This window comes from Ambystoma mexicanum, chromosome 12 (assembly GCF_040938575.1).
Source record: "Ambystoma mexicanum isolate Mex_15411 chromosome 12, UKY_AmexF1_1, whole genome shotgun sequence".
Classification (NCBI taxonomy): Eukaryota; Metazoa; Chordata; class Amphibia; order Caudata; family Ambystomatidae; genus Ambystoma; species Ambystoma mexicanum.
This window is the reverse complement of record NC_090936.1, coordinates 1,147,331,369-1,147,348,433: the sequence shown is the minus strand read 5'-3', so window position 1 is coordinate 1,147,348,433 and position 17,065 is coordinate 1,147,331,369. Positions and strand designations below refer to the sequence as shown.

Here is a 17,065-nt window from a genome sequence, read left to right as displayed (position 1 = left end):
TAGCTGACCAGGAAGGCTCCGTTTACTTCAGATGTCTGTGGGGAGATCATACTTCCACAGAAAAGGATTTATCAAAAGTGGCCAAAAGTCACCCCCAGCTAACAGTGGACAGACTGCGTGGCCATATAGAAAGGCTTAGCAAATGTGGCATGTATAACCCCCAGATGACCTTGAAGGGACCACATGTCCAGAAAAAAAGGCTTAGGAAAAGTGGCATGTATAACCCCCAGATGGCCGTGATAAGACTGCATGTCCACAGAAAACGAATTGGCAAAAATTGCCATTTGCGTTCCTCAAGTAACAGTGGAGGGAGCTCTTGTCCAGAGAAAAAGACTTTGCTAAAGTGGGGAGAGTGCATGGCCATAGAAAAAGGCTTAGTATATAAACCCCTCAGATGACACTGACAAGATCACACGTCCAGAGAAAAAGGCCTAGGAAAAGAGGCATACATCCCTCAGATGACCCTGAAGAGACCACACGTCCAGAGAAAAAGGCTTAGGAAAAGAGGCATATATATTCCTCAGATGACCGTGAGGAGACCACATGTCCGGAGATCAAGGCTTAGGAAAAGAGGCATATATATCCCTCAGATGACCGTGAAGAGACCACATGTCCAGAGAAAAAGACTTAGGAAAAGAGGCATATATACCCCTCAGATGACCGTGACAAGACCACATGTCCAGGGAAAAAGGCTTAGGAAAAGAGGCATACATCCCTCAGATGACCCTGAAGAGACCACACGTCCAGAGAAAAAGGCTTAGGAAAAGAGGCATATATATTCCTCAGATGACCGTGAGGAGACCACATGTCCAGAGAAAAAGACTTAGGAAAAGAGGCATATATACCCCTCAGATGACCTAACAAGACCACATGTCCAGAGAAAAAGGCTTAGGAAAAGAGGCATACATCCCTCAGATGACCCTGAAGAGACCACATGTCCAGAGAAAAAGACTTAGGAAAAGAGGCATATATACCCCTCAGATGACCGTGACAAGACCACATGTCCAGGGAAAAAGGCTTGAAGAGACTACATGTTCAGAGAATGTTTTAGCAACAGTGACATGTATAACCCCCAGATGACCGTGAAGAGACTAAATGGTCTGAGAAAAGGGCTTAGGAAAAGAGGCATATACTTGCCTTAGATAATCGAGAGGACGCCACATAGCCTGCGAAAAGGATTTAGCTAAATTGAATATATACCCTTCAGATGACCTTGAAAGACTGCATGTCCAAAGAAAAAGGCTTAGTAAAAAAAGCCACATATACTTCTCAGATGACTATGAAACAACCACATGTCCACGGAAAAGGGTTTAGCAAAGGTGATCATATGTCACCTCCAGATATCATTTGAGAGACCACATGTCCATAGAAAAGGGCTTCACACAAGAGGCATATAGATCCTTTAGATGACTGTGAAGAGACTTCATGTCCAGAGAAAAGGATTTAGCAAAATGGCATATATACCCATCAGATGACCTTGAAAAACCACATGTCCAGAGGAAAAGGCTTAGAAAAAGAGGCATATATATCCCTTAGGTGATTGTGGAGAGACCACATGTCCAGAGAAAAAGGTTTAGTAAAACTGGCCATATGCATCCCTCGGTCAACAGGGGAGAGACTGCATGTCCAGAGGAAAAGACTAAGGAAATGTGGGCGTATATATGATGTGACTGTAGAGCGACATGTCCAGAAAAAAAGGTTTAGTAAAAGTGACTATGTACATCCCACAGTGAACTGCAGAGAGACCGCTTGTCAAGAGAAATAGGCTTCTCAAAAGTTACCCTATGTATCCAGCAAGTGACTTTGGAGCTACAATGTTTCCACTGAGTAGGATACCTCAAAAGTGTCCATATATTTCCCAGAGGCAACATTGGAAAGATATCATGTCCAGAGAAAAAGGCTTAGCAAAAGTGGCCATTTACATCTCTCAGATGACTGGATAGACCACATAACCAGACAACGATGCTTAGCAGAATAGCCATGTGTATTCAGGCCGCAGTAGAGAGACCACATATCCAGAGAAAAAGGCTTTGCATAAGTGGCTGTATCCCTTGGGAGACAGTGTAGAGTCCATAGTTACAGGAAAATGCTGTAGCTAAAGAGACCACATGTCCAGAGGAAAATGTTTCCATAGGTTACCCTTGGGGGAGGGACAGTGAAGACACCACCTATCCAGATAATGTTTTTGCAAAAATAGCATATGTATTCCTTAGGTGTCCAGGAAGACTACACATGCCCAGATAATGGTATAGCAAACGTTGCATTATGTCACCCTCTGGTAACAGTGGAGAGACCTCATGTCCATAGATAAATGCATAGCAACAGTGGCATATTTATCCCTCAGATGACCGTGAAGAGACCATATGTCTACAGAAAAGGGTTTAGCAACAGTGGCATTTTGTGTCCCTCAGATGGCCGTGATGAGACTGCATGTCCACAGAAAACGACTTGGCAAAAATAGCCATTTGCATTCCACAAGTAACAGTGGAGGGAGCACTTGTCCAGAGAAAAAGACTTTGCAAAATGCATATGTACCCTATGTAGCCTTCAGTTGACCATGGAGAGACTACATGCCCAGAGAAAATGACTTGGCAAAAGTGGTCATGTGTATTCCCCAGATAACCAGTGAGAGGCCACATGTCCAGAAAAAATGTTTTACCAAAGTGGCCCTTTGTGCATGCCTCAGACAACAGTGGAGAGACCATACTCTAGAGAAAAGGGCATACCTAGAGGTACCATTTGTCAGCCCAGGTAACAGTGGAGAGACTGCATGGCCATAGAAAAAGGCCTAGTAAAAGTGGCATATAAACCCCTCGGATGACCCTGAAGAGACCACACATCCAGAGAATAGGTCATAGGAAAAAAGGTATATATCCCTCAGATGACCCCGAAGAGACCACACATCCAGAGAAAAGGCTTAGGAAAACAGGCATATATATCTCTCAGAAGACTGTGAAGAGACCACACATCTAGAGAAAAAGGCTAAGGAAAAGAGGCATATATATCCCTCAGATGACGGTGAAGAGACTGCATGTCCAGCGAAAAGGATTTTGCAAAATGGCATATATAACTCTCAGATGACCCTGAAAGACCCCAGAGAAAAAGGCTTAGAAAAAGAGGCATATATACCTTGGAGATGGCTGTGAAATTACCACATAACCAGAGAAAAAGTCTTAGCAAAAGTCACAGGAATACACCCCCCAGAGAAAAGGTTTTAAAAAAAAATTGCATATCTACCCCTCAGATGACCGTGAAGAGACCACATGTCCAGAGAAAAAGGCTTGGCAAAAATAGCATATACATCCCTCAGATAGGAACAGACCACATGTCCAGCGAAAAGGTTGTAGAAAAATTGCATATTTACCCCTCAGATGACCGTGACAAGACCACATGTCCAGGGAAAAAGGCTTGGCAAAATAGGCATATATATCCCTCAGATGATCGAGACAAGGCCCCATATCCAGAGAAAAGGTTTTAGAAAAATGGCATACTTACCCCTCAGATTACCATGAAGAGAAAAAGGCCCAGCGAGAGGCATCGATATCCCTCAGATGACCGTGACAAGACCACATGTCCAGAGAAAAAGGCTTGGCAAAAGAAGCATATATACTCCTCAGATGACTGTAACGAGACCACATGTCCAGAGAAAAGGTTTTAGAAAAATTGCATATTTACCCTTCAGATAACCGTGAAGAGACCACATCGCCAGAGAAAAATGCTTAGCAAAAGAGGCATATATCCCTCAGATGAACGTGACGAGACCACATACCCAGAGAAAAAGGCTTAGCAAAAGAGGCATATATATACATATATCCCTCAGATGATAGAGAACAGACCACATGTCCAGAGAAAAGGTTTTTAGAAAAATGGCATTTATACCCCTCAGATGACCGTGAAGAGACCACATGTCCACAGAAAAAGGCTTAGCAAAATAGGCATATATATATCCCTCAGTTGATCGAGAAAAGACCATATGTCCAGAGAGAAGGTTTTATGGCATATATATCCCTTAGATGACCCTGAAGAGACCACATGTCCACAGGAAAAGGCTTAGCAAAAGAGGCATATATATCCCTCAGACGGTCGATTCAAGGCCCCATATCCAGAGAAAAGGTTTTAGAAAAATGGCATTTATACCCCTCAGATGGCCATAAAGAGACCACATGCCCAGAGAAAAAGTCTTAGCAAAAGTAGCATATGTTTCCCTCAGATGACTGTGACGAGGCCACATTTCCAGAGAAAAAGGCTTAGCAAAAGAGGCATATATATCCCTTAGATGACCCTCAAGTGACCTCATGTCCAGAGAAAAAGGCTTGGTAAAAGAGGCATATATATCCCTCAGATGACCATACAAGACCACATGTCCAGAGAAAAAGGCTTGGCAAAAGAGGCATATATATCCCTCAGATGAGAATAGACCACATGTCCAGAGAAAAGGTTTTAGAAATAGGGTATATTTACCCCTCAGATGCCCATGAAGAGACCACATGCCCAGAGAAAAATGCTTAGCAAAAGAGGCATATATCCCTCAGATGACCGTGACGACACCACATACCCAGAGAAAAAGGCTTATCAAAAGAGGCATATATATATCCCTCAGATGATAGAGAACAGACCACATGTCCAGAGAAAAGGTTTTTAGAAAAATGGCATTTATACCCCTCAGATGACCGTGAAGAGACCACATGTCCAGAGAAAAAGGCTTAGCAAAATAGGCATATATATCCCTCAGTTGATCGAGCAAAGACCATATGTCCAGAGAAAAGGTTTTATGGCATATGTATCCCTTAGGTGACCCTGAAGAGACCACATGTCCACAGGAAAAGGCATATCAAAAGAGTCATATATATCCCTCAGACGATCGATTCAAGGCCCCATATCCAGAGAAAAGGTTTTAGAAAAATGGCATTTATACCCCTCAGATGACCATAAAGAGACCACATGTCCAGAGAAAAAGGCTTAGCAAAAGTAGCATATGTATCCCTCAGATGACCGTGATGAGACCACATTTCCAGAGAAAAAGGCTTAGCAAAAGAGGCATATATATCGCTTAGATGACCCTCAAGGGAACTCATGTCCAGAGAAAAAGGCTTGGCAAAAGAGGCATATATATCCCTCAGATAATTGAGAACAGACCACATGTCCAGTAAAAAGGTTTTAGAAAATGGCATATTTACCCCTCAGAACCGTGAAGAGACCACATGTCCGGAGAAAAAGGCTTGGCAAAAGAGGCATATATATCCCACAGATAATTGAGAACAGACCACATGTCCAGTGAAAAGGTTTTGGAGAAATTGCATATTTACCCCTCAGATAACCGTGAACAGATCACATGTCCAGAGAAAAAGGCTTAGCAAAAGAGGCATATATATTCCTCAGATGACCGTGACAAGACCATATGTCCAGGGAAAAAGGCTTGGCAAAAGAGGCATATGTATCCCTCAGATAATTGAGAACAGACAACATGTCCAGTGAAAAGGTTTTAGAAAAATGGCATATTTACCCCTCAGAACCGTGAAGAGACCACATGTCCAGAGAAAAAGGCTTAGCAAAAGAGGCATAGATATCCCTAAGATGACAGTGACAAGACCACATGTCCAGGGAAAAAGGCTTGGCAAAAGAGGCATATATACTCCTCAGATTACTGTAACGAGACCACATGTCCAGAGAAAAGGCTTGGCAAAAGAGGCATATATATCCCTCAGATGAGAACAGACCACATGTCCAGCGAAAAGGTTTTAGAAAAATAGCATATTTAACCCTCAGCTAACTGTGAATAGACCACATGTCCAGAGAAAAGGCTTGGCAAATGAGGCGTATATATCCCTCAGATGACTGTAACGAGATCACATGTCCAGAGAAAAGGCTTGGCAAAAGAGGCATATATATCCCTCAGATGAGAACAGACCACATGTCCAGCGAAAAGGTTTTAGAAAAATAGCATATTTACCCTTCAGATGACCATGAAGAGACCACATGTCCAGAGAAAAAGGCTTAGCAAAAGATGCATATATTTCCCTTAGATGACCGTGACAAGACCACATGTCCAGAGAAAAAGGCTTAGCAAAAGACACATATATATCCCTCAGATGACCCTGAAGAGACCACATGTCCAGAGAAAAAGGCTTAGCAAAAGAGGCATATACATCCCTCAGATGTCCCTGAAGAGACCACATGTCCAGAGAAAAAGGCTTAGCAAAAGAGGCATACATATCCCTCAGATGTCCCTGAAGAGACCACATGTCCAGAGAAAAAGGCTTAGCAAAAGAGGAATATATATCCCTCAGATGTCCCTGAAGAGACCACATGTCTGGAGAAAAAGGCTTAGCAAAAGAGACATATACATCCCTCAGATGTCCCTGAAGAGACCACATGTCCAGATAAAAAGGCTTAGAAAAAGAGGCATATACATCCCTCAGATGTCCCTGAAGAGACCACATGTCCAGAGAAAAAGGCTTAGCAAAAGAGGCATAGATATCCCTCAGATGACAGTGACAAGACCACATGTCCAGGGAAAAAGGCTTGGCAAAAGAGGCATATATACTCCTCAGATTACTGTAACGAGACCACATGTCCAGAGAAAAGGCTTGGCAAAAGAGGCATATATATCCCTCAGATGAGAACAGACCACATGTCCAGCAAATTTCTTTTAGAAAAATTGCATATTTAACCCTCAGCTAACTGTGAATAGACCACATGTCCAGAGAAAAGGCTTGGCAAATGAGGCATATATATCCCTCAGATGACTGTAACGAGATCACATGTCCAGAGAAAAGGCTTGGCAAAAGAGGAATATATATCACTCAGATGAGAACAGTCCACATGTCCAGCGAAAAGGTTTTAGAAAAATAGCATATTCACCCCTCAGATGACCATGAAGAGAACACATGTCCAGAGAAAAAGGCTTAGCAAAAGATGCATATATATCCTTTAGATGACCGTGACAAGACCACATGTCCAGAGAAAAAGGCTTAGCAAAAGACACATATGTATTTCCCTCAGATGACCCTGAAGAGACCACATGTCCAGAGAAAAAGGCTTAGCAAAAGAGGCATATACATCCCTCAGATGTCCCTGAAGAGACCACATGTCCAGAGAAAAAGGCTTAGCAAAAGAGGCATAAACATCCCTCAGATGTCCCTGAAGAGACCACATGTCCAGAGAAAAAGGCTTAGCAAAAGAGGCATATACATTCCTCAGATGTCCCTGAAAAGACCACATTTCCAGAGAAAAAGGCTTAGCAAAAGAGACATATACATCACTCAGATGTCCCTGAAGAGACCACATGTCCAGAGAAAAAGGCTTAGAAAAAGAGGCATATACATCCCTCCGATGTTCCTGAAGAGACCACATGTCCAGAGAAAAAGGCTTAGCGAAAGAGGCATAGATATCCCTCAGATGACAGTGACAAGACCACATGTCCAGGGAAAAAGGCTTGGCAAAAGAGGCATATATACTCCTCAGATTACTGTAACGAGACCACATGTCCAGAGAAAAGGCTTGGCAAAAGAGGCATATATATCCCTCAGATGAGAACAGACCACATGTCCAGGGAAAAGGTTTTAGAAAAATAGCATATTTAACCCTCAGCTAACTGTGAATAGACCACATGTCCAGAGAAAAGGCTTGGCAAATGAGGCGTATATATCCCTCAGATGACTGTAACGAGATCACATGTCCAGAGAAAAGGCTTGGCAAAAGAGGCATATATATCCCTCAGATGAGAACAGACCACATGTCCAGCGAAAAGGTTTTAGAAAAATAGCATATTTACCCTTCAGATGACCATGAAGAGACCACATGTCCAGAGAAAAAGGTTTAGCAAAAGATGCATATATTTCCCTTAGATGACCGTGACAAGACCACATGTCCAGAGAAAAAGGCTTAGCAAAAGACACATATATATCCCTCAGATGACCCTGAAGAGACCACATGTCCAGAGAAAAAGGCTTAGCAAAAGAGGCATATACATCCCTCAGATGTCCCTGAAGAGACCACATGTCCAGAGAAAAAGGCTTAGCAAAAGAGGCATATATATCCCTCAGATGTCCCTGAAGAGACCACATGTCCGGAGAAAAAGGCTTAGCAAAAGAGGAATATATATCCCTCAGATGTCCCTGAAGAGACCACATGTCTGGAGAAAAAGGCTTAGCAAAAGAGACATATACATCCCTCAGATGTCCCTGAAGAGACCACATGTCCAGAGAAAAAGGCTTAGAAAAAGAGGCATGTACATCTCTAGGATGTCCCTGAAGAGACCACATGTCCAGAGAAAAAGGCTTAGCGAAAGAGGCATAGATATCCCTCAGATGACAGTGACAAGACCACATGTCCAGGGAAAAAGGCTTGGCAAAAGAGGCATATATACTCCTCAGATTACTGTAACGAGACCACATGTCCAGAGAAAAGGCTTGGCAAAAGAGGCATATATATCCCTCAGATGAGAACAGACCACATGTCCAGCAAATTTCTTTTAGAAAAATTGCATATTTAACCCTCAGCTAACTGTGAATAGACCACATGTCCAGAGAAAAGGCTTGGCAAATGAGGCATATATATCCCTCAGATGACTGTAACGAGATCACATGTCCAGAGAAAAGGCTTGGCAAAAGAGGAATATATATCACTCAGATGAGAACAGTCCACATGTCCAGCGAAAAGGTTTTAGAAAAATAGCATATTCACCCCTCAGATGACCATGAAGAGAACACATGTCCAGAGAAAAAGGCTTAGCAAAAGATGCATATATATCCTTTAGATGACCGTGACAAGACCACATGTCCAGAGAAAAAGGCTTAGCAAAAGACACATATGTATTTCCCTCAGATGACCCTGAAGAGACCACATGTCCAGAGAAAAAGGCTTAGCAAAAGAGGCATATACATCCCTCAGATGTCCCTGAAGAGACCACATGTCCAGAGAAAAAGGCTTAGCAAAAGAGGCATAAACATCCCTCAGATGTCCCTGAAGAGACCACATGTCCAGAGAAAAAGGCTTAGCAAAAGAGGCATATACATTCCTCAGATGTCCCTGAAAAGACCACATTTCCAGAGAAAAAGGCTTAGCAAAAGAGACATATACATCACTCAGATGTCCCTGAAGAGACCACATGTCCAGAGAAAAAGGCTTAGAAAAAGAGGCATATACATCCCTCCGATGTTCCTGAAGAGACCACATGTCCAGAGAAAAAGGCTTAGCGAAAGAGGCATAGATATCCCTCAGATGACAGTGACAAGACCACATGTCCAGGGAAAAAGGCTTGGCAAAAGAGGCATATATACTCCTCAGATTACTGTAACGAGACCACATGTCCAGAGAAAAGGCTTGGCAAAAGAGGCATATATATATCCCTCAGATGAGAACAGACCACATGTCCAGCGAAAAGGTTTTAGAAAAATAGCATATTTAACCCTCAGCTAACTGTGAATAGACCACATGTCCAGAGAAAAGGCTTGGCAAATGAGGCGTATATATCCCTCAGATGACTGTAACGAGATCACATGTCCAGAGAAAAGGCTTGGCAAAAGAGGCATATATATCCCTCAGATGAGAACAGACCACATGTCCAGCGAAAAGGTTTTAGAAAAATAGCATATTCACCCCTCAGATGACCATGAAGAGAACACATGTCCAGAGAAAAAGGCTTAGCAAAAGATGCATATATATCCTTTAGATGACCGTGACAAGACCACATGTCCAGAGAAAAAGGCTTAGCAAAAGACACATATGTATATCCCTCAGATGACCCTGAAGAGACCACATGTCCAGAGAAAAAGGCTTAGCAAAAGAGGCATATACATCCCTCAGATGTCCCTGAAGAGACCACATGTCCAGAGAAAAAGGCTTAGCAAAAGAGGCATAAACATCCCTCAGATGTCCCTGAAGAGACCACATGTCCAGAGAAAAAGGCTTAGCAAAAGAGGCATATACATTCCTCAGATGTCCCTGAAAAGACCACATTTCCAGAGAAAAAGGCTTAGCAAAAGAGACATATACATCACTCAGATGTCCCTGAAGAGACCACATGTCCAGAGAAAAAGGCCTAGAAAAAGAGGCATATACATCCCTCCGATGTTCCTGAAGAGACCACATGTCCAGAGAAAAAGGCTTAGCGAAAGAGGCATAGATATCCCTCAGATGACAGTGACAAGACCACATGTCCAGGGAAAAAGGCTTGGCAAAAGAGGCATATATACTCCTCAGATTACTGTAACGAGACCACATGTCCAGAGAAAAGGCTTGGCAAAAGAGGCATATATATCCCTCAGATGAGAACAGACCACATGTCAAGCAAATTTCTTTTAGAAAAATTGCATATTTAACCCTCAGCTAACTGTGAATAGACCACATGTCCAGAGAAAAGGCTTGGCAAATGAGGCATATATATCCCTGAGATGACTGTAACGAGATCACATGTCCAGAGAAAAGGCTTGGCAAAAGAGGCATATATATCCCTCAGATGAGAACAGACCACATGTCCAGCGAAAAGGTTTTAGAAAAATATCATATTTACCCCTCAGATGACCATGAAGAGACCACATGTCCAGAGAAAAAGGCTTAGCTAAAGATGCATATATATCCCTTAGATGACCGTGACAAGACCACATGTCCAGAGAAAAAGGCTTAGCAAAAGACACATATATATCCCTCAGATGACCCTGAAGAGACCACATGTCCAGAGAAAAAGGCTTAGCAGAAGAGGCAAATACATCCCTCAGATGTCCCTGAAGAGACCACATGTCCAGAGAAAAAGGCTTAGCAAAAGAGGCATATACATCCCTCAGATGTCCCTGAAGAGACCACATGTCCAGGAAAAAAAGGCTTAGCAAAAGAGGCATATACATCCCTCAGATGTCCCTGAAGAGACCACATGTCCAGAGAAAAAGGCTTAGCAAAAGAGGCATATACATCCCTCAGATGTCCCTCAAGAGACCACACGTCCAGAGAAAAAGGCTTAGCAAAAGAGGCATATACATTCCTCAGATGTCCCTGAAGAGACCACACGTCCAGAGAAAAAAGGCTTAGCAAAAGAGGCATATACATCCCTCAGATGTCCCTGAAGAGACCACATGTCCAAAGAAAAAGGCTTAGCAAAAGAGGCATATACATCCCTCAGATGTCCCTGAAGAAAAAGGCTTAGCAAAAGAGGCATATACATCCCTCAGATGACCCTGAAGAGACCACATGTCCAGGGAAAAAGGCTTAGCAAAAGATGCATATATATCCCTCAGATGAGAACAGACCACATGTCCAGCGAAAAGGTTTTCAAAAAATTGCATATTTACCCCTCAGATGACCATGAAGAGACCACATGTCCAGATAAAAAGGCTTAGCAAAAGAGGCATAGATATCCCTCCGATGACTGTAACGAGACTACATGTCCAGAGAAAAGGCTTAGAAAAAGAGGCATATACATCCCTCAGATGTCCCTGAAGAGACCACATGTCCAGAGAAAAAGGCTTAGCGAAAGAGGCATAGATATCCCTCAGATGACAGTGACAAGACCACATGTCCAGGGAAAAAGGCTTGGCAAAAGAGGCATATATATCCCTCAGATGAGAACAGACCACATGTCCAGCAAATTTCTTTTAGAAAAATTACATATTTAACCCTCAGCTAACTGTGAATAGACCACATGTCCATAGAAAAGGCTTGGCAAATGAGGCATATATATCCCTCAGATGAGAACAGACCACATGTCCAGCGAAAAGGTTTTAGAAAAATAGCATATTTACCCCTCAGATGACCATGAAGAGACCACATGTCCAGAGAAAAAGGCTTAGCAAAAGAGGCATATATATCCCTTAGATGACCGTGACAAGACCACATGTCCAGAGAAAAAGGCTTAGCAAAAGACACATATATATCCCTCAGATGACCCTGAAGAGACCACATGTCCAGAGAAAAAGGCTTTGCAAAAGAGGCATATACATCCCTCAGATATCCCTGAAGAGACCACATGTCCAGAGAAAAAGGCTTAGAAAAAGAGGCATATACATCCCTCAGATGTCCCCGAAGAGACCACATGTCCACAGAAAAGGGCTTAGCAAAAGAGGCATATACATCCCTATGATGTCCCCGAAGAGACCACATGTCCAGAGAAAAAGGCTTAGCAAAAGAGGCATATACATCCCTCCGATGTCCCTGAAGAGACCACATGTCCAGAGAAAAGGCTTGGCAAAAGAGGCATCTATATCCCTCAGATGACTATAACGAGACCACATGTCCAGAGAAAAGGTTTTAGATAAATTTCATATTTACCCCTCAGAGAACCATGAAGAGACCACATGTCCAGAGAAAAAGGCTTAGTAAAAGAGGCATACCTATCCCTCAGATGAGAACAGACCACATGTCCAGCAAAACGGTTTTGGAAAAATGGCATATTTACCCCTCAAATGACCGTGAAGAGACCACATGTCCAGAGTAAAAGGCTTAGCAAAAGAGGCATATATATCACTCAGATGACGGTGAAGAGACCACATGTCTACACAGAAGGGTTTAACAAAAGTGGCCATATGTCACCCCCAGATAACAGTGGAGAGACCATATGTCCATACAAAAAGGCTTTGCAAAATTGGGCATATGTTAGTTTCAGGAGGCAGTGAAAAGACTGCCTTTTCAGAGGAAACATCTTAGCAAAAATTGTGATATGTATTGGAGAGATTAGACATAGAAAAAAAAAAAGTCCCTAGCATTAATAATGATCCTAGAAGCTCGACTTGCATTGGTTATAGCTAGCATAACTTGCTATCAGTCTGAGCTGAAGGCGCAAGTCAAAGGTTTCCTACATCAAGGTGCGAATGAAGAACAGGAGAAAGCTTCTGTGTCCAGCAGGTCTGGACAACTGGAACGGAATTGCCAAATGTTTTATCTGAAAGACCAAGAAGGCTGTGCCACAACCTCTTGTAAAACTGCTAAAGTCCCTATTTGCTCTGATCTGTGCCCAGCTGATAGTTACGCATTGATACATATACTTTTGTGACTCTTAGAAGAGATCACAGTTTGCCTGTAGTGTTTCCCCAAAGCCACATCTTTGCACACACCTAGTGCTCACATTGCCTCTGCTCAGATGGAGTACACCACTCTTTCAAAGTACCAGGATAGGTTGGGGGACACAGGAATAATTACTTTTTTGTTGCCCTCGTTTTAAGGGAAATGTAAGGAACTGCTGTACACAAAGGGTTTGCTTTCCTCCTATTCCACATTCCAATAGTGGATCATTTTTTCTAAGACACAGGAATAATTACTTTTTTGTTGCCCTCGTTTTAAGGGAAATGTAAGGAACTGCTGTACACAAAGGGTTTGCTTTCCTCCTATTCCACATTCCAATAGTGGATCATTTTTTCCAAGAGCATAGTGGATTCCCTAGGCTGTAAGGAGTGTTAGTGTAGTTTCAAATCTTGTAATTTCACAACACTCAAAGCATACACCTAGTAATTAGAGATCCTGTGGAACACCAGATTGTGCTTAAACACACTCACTGGGAAGTTCCTGTGGCAAAACACAGACCCATCCATCTTAAATCCTGATCTGCCACAAGCCTGGGAAAGTTTACACCGACCCCTTTCCTTAGGAAGTCAGACCAATGGTACTAGCTACTGTCAGCAAATAGGAAGTGCCTCAGTAGTCTCCCAGCAGCCTGGTGGAGATTAGCAGGCATGGGCGCCATCTTGCCTCGTAGTTTTGGAAACAGTGTGAGAGTTATGTATCTTAATAATGAGAATCTGAATCATCTTTCAACAAATTGTCATCCCTTGGATCAACACAAGTAACGGGAATGGGTGGATCATGTGGAGAGACAGCAAACAAAAAGTTGCGAAAACATGCTAAGAAAACACATTATCTCCCAATACAGCAAAGGAGCTGCTACGTAACAGTGGTCACTGAAGCCTTTACCGCCAATTTACTGGGACACTTTTTTCATTGGCTCAAACAACAAGATTTTTGGTGCGGTCCATCCTTTTCTGAAAAATCGGTCATGTGGAATGATCGAATCAAATCTACTAAAAAGCTCAGCCAGTCCGTAGTTTCAATGGTTTGCCATTTTCGAATCCAAATGTCCTGTATGCCACACTGAAGAAAGTCACGTTTGATTGCACTACACAGCGAGAAATAAGAACTGCCGAGATACACTTCGCTTTTGGTGGATGTCATGTCTTCAAAGCCACATCCTTTTCAAATCGCAGTAGGGGAATTTCAGTGCAACTTCGGCTCTGGCAAGAACTGTGAAGGAAAAGTGAATATTTATACAGAGGTCTATGTATTTTTTTTTTTTTTACATACACTGTTCTCTTATTTCTCCAGTGGGGAAACAATTTTATTTGCAACTGGTACTCAAATTAAAGAGATTGTTCCCACGCAGTGAACCTTTTTGAGACATTCTTAATTGTGCTATTGTGAATGTTGTTAAAAGTGATATTGCATCAGAGGTATTTAAAAAGGCAATATGTTTTAATACTGAGTATTGTGAATGAGGAAATGTACCAGGATGTTACAACGAAATGGGCAGCCATTTTGAAAATGTTCTGTGAAGGCTAAAGAAAGGAAAGATTTCAAGAAGGTGGCAGAGAAGTGCACTAAACCTGTTTTACAGCCATCTGATGTGATGTCAGTGAACTTGCCAGTGTGTTAAACATATCTTAAAGAGTTTGCTAGATCTCTCACTACACCGTAAAGATTACTTTTTGTTCAGTTGTATGATCAAAACCTTTCAGACTGTGGCAAAGGAAGGAAGGAATGATGTCTAACCGTTTATTTAAACCCTCAGGAAAAAATACAAGCTTGCAGAATATTTGCCAAACTGTACCCATAACTTAATAGTGGTGTTTGACTTTTTTCTTCTTTCAAGGGTAATGGGCAAGTTGAGAACCGCATTGTCCAGAATATATTTTCACTATAGCACACAGAGGTATCTGCAGTTTTGAAAACTGAGCCTGTTGGAAGGTGACCAGACTCCGAAGACAATCTCACTCTAAGTTTATGGTCGATTTTGTGGCTGAAAACTTTCCAAAATATTTGTTTGCACACTTTTGGGGGAGGGGGGATTATTCATCGGGTAGCAATTAAGGGAGATCTGTTTGAAACAGAACCTACAATTTTTCACGTCTTCTCTGGTCACTTTGGACACCAACACTCACTGAATTTCTTTTTTGCAAGCTGTGACAGATTGTAGTTACTGGAAAGTTACCTGCCTGAATTACGGGATGTATGGCATTAAAAAAACTGTGGGAAAAATACCTGACTCGTGAATCCCTAAATTTGGTCCTCTAGAGCGAAATCCACTCCCCGTGTTTTCCACACATTTGGCACCAGTGAATTTCAGTTGCTATTCTCAATCGTGACATTTTCTTTAGTAATTCATGATGCATGGGAATCTCTGTGAAGGAGAGGGATCTTGCGACATGGTGTAATGTGAGCGATATCCCAAAAACAACCATTCAATTTCAACTTTTTGCTCACATTTTTCTTTTAATCGCCACACTTAAGTGTGCTGTTTCTGGAAGGAACAGGAGAAAATAAGATAAAGGCAGATCAGACACAAAAATGGTTTTATTATTGCTCTGGGGGACCAGAGTGAAGACCCCCCCAGAGTCAGAAACCGGTATCCTATGGTTACGCGGGCTGATCGCTCATTTGTAATGGACAAATTCCAGGTGTGGCTGCCTCGATCCGGATTTGGGCGTTGATAATTAAGAGCTCTTAAAGGAGTGGGCTTGGGAACCGTGCTTCGTTTCACGGACTACCATTGTCTAACGATGTCTAAGCTATCTACATATTTATTGATAACCCAGCAGTTCGATCTCTGATTGCCTTTTCAATGTATATGGGGCTCTTGCACAGGTTGTGCGTTTACGACCACTTGCGTGTACTGCCACGAACCAGTGACACAAGACGTGCAGATTAACAATGTAGGTTGCATTTGTGCCCTTCGTGTTAACAATGTGCCTTTTGCTATGAATGCTATGTTGTAGGGGCATGCAGTCGGCCACTTTAACCCTTTCAATGCCAGGGCTTTTAATTTTTTTTAAATGTACAAACCTAAGAACGGTCTTAAAATATCCACATGGACCATCCGCTTCAGACAGTGGATTGCAAAGTGTCCTCAAAAGCTTTGCCAGTGTCCGCGTACTTAAAGGGTTAAACCTGGCCTTTTCTACTACTTACTTGTGTCTTAACATCTGACTGATTTATATAACAGAGATATTTTTTGTTATACTGAATACTAGAGAGAATTCAACTGTTCTTGTAAGGTTTACCTCAAACTTTTCATTTTATAGTGTGACAAATCCCAGGGCATTTGGTATGAGCCAAAGTGCATTCCTTTTTTATGTGCCTGGCCCGACTCTAGGCAACCAGGAATTTTTACATTTTTAAGTACAAGACACTGAAGCCACTTTCAGTGCACATGGTGAGTTGGAAGGGTGGCGTGATTGCGTGAAACACCTTAGAATCACGTTGGATTGGGCTGCGTTTAATGTCCAGAGGAGAAGGAACGTTCCAAATACCGGAACGCGCTTGAGGACTTTCGTGGACAACCTTTATTTATTTTTGACACTGGTTGGAATGTTTCTACAGATTTGAACGCCGCCCAATCCAAGGCCATGGTAGCATATGCAGGTTGCTTCTGTGGACTCCTGTTTCTAGTGGGAGGCATCTCCGCTACACAACATGTCATGGAAAGTAATTCTGATTAGCTCTGTTTTTGAACTGCCGCCATTTTGTCAAAGCAGCAGTTTGGGGTTTTATTAAGCATCAGCTTTGTACATGTGACTGCAACTGTCTGTACTACGAATATGTGAATAACATGCATTGAATGTGGGCTCTCTAAATATATATATATATATATACACATATATAAATATTCATGTACATTTTCTGTGACATGCTGCTGTTGACACTTAAACATTGATTACAGTTGCAGTGGGTTCCAATCCCTCATGGCCAGTTTTATGATACTGTATGTATTGTACAGCTGATGACAGAAGTCAAAATCAAGTGAATATTTGTTCAATATTATTGTTGTGGCCAGAGATAATTTCAGAATAAAAATCTATGTCCTACTTTT

The 17,065-nt window shown here is 42.2% G+C and overlaps 1 protein-coding gene across 1 annotated transcript in view; it reads left to right on the top strand.

Annotated features, from left to right (window-relative positions):
• Positions 1 to 17,065, top strand: part of DYRK2 (dual specificity tyrosine phosphorylation regulated kinase 2) — a 64,428-nt gene extending 47,363 nt beyond the window's left edge. Inside the window, exon 3 of the mRNA XM_069629729.1 lies at positions 1 to 17,065. This exon is cut by the window's left edge and continues 23,078 nt beyond it. The gene's annotated coding sequence lies outside the window, so the exon portion shown is untranslated.